At 38.7% G+C, this 3,707-nt stretch overlaps 1 long non-coding RNA gene across 1 annotated transcript; it reads right to left on the bottom strand.

Moving 5' to 3' along the window:
* Positions 1-2,582: 2,582 nt before the first annotated feature.
* LOC119788433 lies at positions 2,583-3,191 on the bottom strand. Its single transcript, XR_005281470.1, has 2 exons — positions 3,150-3,191; positions 2,583-2,692 (listed from the first exon to the last, which is right to left on the bottom strand). It is a non-coding gene; the product is annotated as an uncharacterized LOC119788433 (long non-coding RNA).
* Between the last annotated feature and the right edge of the window lie 516 nt (positions 3,192-3,707).

Genomic DNA, 3,707 nt, shown 5'->3' with positions numbered 1-3,707 from the left:
AAAATAGTTTTTTCTTATTTTAAAAGGAAATTGTCTTGTTCCATTGGCAAAGTGTCTTACTTACCTCCTCAAATCAAGGAAAAACACACTTATTTTAAGAAAAAATAACTTATTGAGATTTATATTTTTTGCAGTGTACTTTGGCTTCCTCCCACAGTCCAAAAAGATGACTGTTAGGCTAGTAGGCTTCTCTAAATTCTCCTTACTGTAGGAGCCATTCAAAATGGCCCTTCCCTGTCAAACCCCAGCTGAATGGCATCCCACTTCCCTGCAACTCCCAGCAATATCCCCTCCAACCTCCAGCCACTGGAGTGACCCCCTCTAAGTTTAATATTGAATTGAAAGGTCAAAAAACTAACCAGAAATGTTACAGGAGTTTTACGAAAAGCAATTCCCAGCTTTAACTGGTCCCTAGAAATAGAGATGTCCCTGATACCCTGTTCATGCAAAATATATATGCTACAAACTAGAGACTGGAGCCACCGGACATTTGTCTGTGGATGTCCCTGGGATTTTCTGAGACTTGAGTCCACTCAATCGTAGAGGACAGGGAGGGATACGTTGCTTGAAAGGATCGTGTTGAGAGAAACAGAAATGAGGTGCTTTGAATTTGAGACAAGGCCCTTGATGAGTCATTGCTGACATGAAGTGTCTGAGAAACTGGACCGTGGTAGGTGCAAAGAGTGAGAGGAAGGCAGCTTGCCTCATTGGACAGAGACCTGAACGCCTAAACCATGTTCTTGCTGACTCACCTAATTGAAATGATCTCATCAAGCTATATTTAAAAAGGGCATGTAAGACTCCTGGACCTTGGCAGGATTTCCATTTGGTTGTTATCATGTTCTCATAGTTCTATACTCTGATTGTTTCTTGTTCCTTGTGTCAATTGTGCTCAAAGAACCACCAACCTGGATCCATCCTGAAATTTCCCTCAGCTGTGAGCCAACGATCACTGAACTTCATAAACTCAACAACAATGATTTTCATCAGGAACAATGGGATTCCTTTGCTGATTTCTTTCCTGTGTCTTACCTTCCCTGTAATGGCTTCAGTCTTTCGACGGGTAAGTTCTGACCTTACCCGTCTAAAGACTGGATGTTCACAATGAGAGGTGAACTAACCTGATTTATCCTTAGATCACCGATTGATCTCCTGCTAAGATCACAAGCTTTTTGAAGACATTCAAACTTAATATGTATCTTTTTTCCTTATCCTGAATACAGCTGTTAGTGTTTAGAAAGAAAAGATGTTTTTATCAATCAATGTTACTGTTGATTTAATGAATGATGACGTCTTTGTTGTTGTTTCAGAGTTTGTTCTTCCTGTTCCTGTTAGGGGCCATATAAGCCATAAACCCTACAGCTTTTATCAGATACATATATGCAGTATTTCAAATTAAATGATCTCTATATTGTGTGACACATGAAGTTCCTACTGTGACAGGAAGTCATTCTTAAATCAAGAAAGACACTAGAAGCTTATAGTAGACAGATATAATCCTTGTATGATAGTTAAAAATGATTAATTCTATAAAATTCTGTTTATTTATATAGTGCCAATTTACAACACATGTCATCTCAAGGCACTTTACATTTCACCAGATCATACTATCAAATTGATTTAAAGTTTTCTATCTAAGGAAAACCAGCAGATTGCATCGACTCATTGACTCTTCAGCAATCCCTCACACTAAGCATGCTTGTAGCGACAGTGGAGAGGAAAAACTCCCCTTTTAACAGGAAGAAACCTCCAGCAGAACCCGGCTTAGTGTGATCAGTAGTGTGATGTTAGCTGTATTGCCCGCATTTAGGTTATAAAACTTTAATTCAACTGTGAGGTTCCTACATATGGGGCCAAAATGGTAGCTTTAATATTTGCAAATGTGTGTGGAGAGTTGTGTGTCTGTATCTCGATGTGTGTGTGTGCAGTGGGATTTGAAAATGTGTAAATAAATCTGTAAATGTGTGAGGAGATTTGTGTGTCTGTACAACAATCTGCAAATGTGTAAAAGTACTTGTGTGTAATCCGTTTTGCAAATGTGTAAAAAATCCACAAATCTGTATTCAGATCTGCAAATGTGTATTGAAATTTGCAAATGTGTAAAAAATCCACAAATCTGTATTCAGATCTGCAAATGTGTACTGAGACTTGCAAATGTGTAGATCAATCTGTAAGCACACACAGAGACACTTGTGTCTGAAGTATTTTCGCTTCAAGACCCAGAAATACAGACAAATCATTGGTTACAAGTCAAGCGGTTTTTCGGTTGGCTCTCTTTACACACGTGATTTTTGCTACTCTTCTGCCGCGTGAGATGCACAAATGCGTAGAAGGATTTGTATGTGTATTTTCGCGATTTGTAACCCCTTGCGCAGGCTCACAGGCAGCCTCTCTCTGCTGCGACAGTTCAGCACAACTTGCTTCACATACAGCCACACACCACCAGTTGGCGGTATTGTACAGTACGTGACGTTACTGGGGTCCTAGGGGTTGTACCTGCTAAGTTGAGAGCAATGGAATCCCGTCAGCTTTCTGTAAGTATATTTCTTAAATTTTTTCTATAGTTTGCATTAGTAAAACTGTTTCTTCTTCTTCTGCTTCTGTTTTATGGCGGTTGGCAAGCAACTTTATGATGTGCATTACCACCATCTACTTCAGTGGAGTGTGGATCGGGATGCTATGTATTTTCCCACTGAAAAATAAAAATAAATATTAACAATATTTACATAAATAGACTTATATCCTTTCTACCAATTTTGTTTTTTCAAGATTGTTTATCAAATTACAAAAATAATCATAAGTAGATTTTCTTTCCCCAAAATATCTTGTATATTTAACTGTCATTTATTTTCTTGTAACCCTTCTCTCCATAGAATATTTATAACAAAACAACAAAACATGCTCCACCGTCTCCCCTTGATAACAAAAACCACAACCTCCTGTTCCCATTCTAAATAAGTTTCCATTTAACCCCGTGTTTCCAAAACTTAATCTAGATATAACCTCTTTTTTATTCCTTTCCGTTCTCCTCATTTCACCAATTTTCCTTTGAATACTATAAAGCCACCTTCCAGTTCTATGCTCTTCCCACAGCTTCTGCCATCTTTCCGTAACCTTTTGTTTAATAATAGATAAAAATTTTTCCTTACTGAATGGTATCAATATATCATCCTTGTCACGTCAACTCCCGCAGCGGAGGGAAAAAAAGGTAGAGGCTGTCTGTGAGCCTGCGGTCAGGGCAGCATGTGAGCCTGCGAGCCTGCGCAAGGGGTTACAAATCGCGAAAATACACATACAAATCCTTCTACACATTTGTGCATCTCACGCGGCAGAAGAGTAGCAAAAATCACGTGTGTAAAGAGAGCTAACCGAAAAACCGCTTGACTTGTAACCAATGATTTGTCTGTATTTCTGGGTCTTGAAGCGAAAATACTTCAGACACAAGTGTCTCTGTGTGTGCTTACAGATTGATCTACACATTTGCAAGTCTCAGTACACATTTGCAGATCTGAATACAGATTTGTGGATTTTTTACACATTTGCAAAACGGATTACACACAAGTACTTTTACACATTTGCAGATTGTTGTACAGACACACAAATCTCCTCACACATTTACAGATTTATTTACACATTTTCAAATCCCACTGCACACACACACATCGAGATACACAGTGTTGTGCCTGAACTCGTTCATTGAACGAAAG

The sequence above is a fragment of the Cyprinodon tularosa genome, unplaced genomic scaffold (assembly GCF_016077235.1).
Source record: "Cyprinodon tularosa strain WSP-4 unplaced genomic scaffold, ASM1607723v1 ctg317, whole genome shotgun sequence".
Taxonomy (NCBI): Eukaryota; Metazoa; Chordata; class Actinopteri; order Cyprinodontiformes; family Cyprinodontidae; genus Cyprinodon; species Cyprinodon tularosa.
This window is presented reverse-complemented; position numbering and strand designations above follow the sequence as displayed.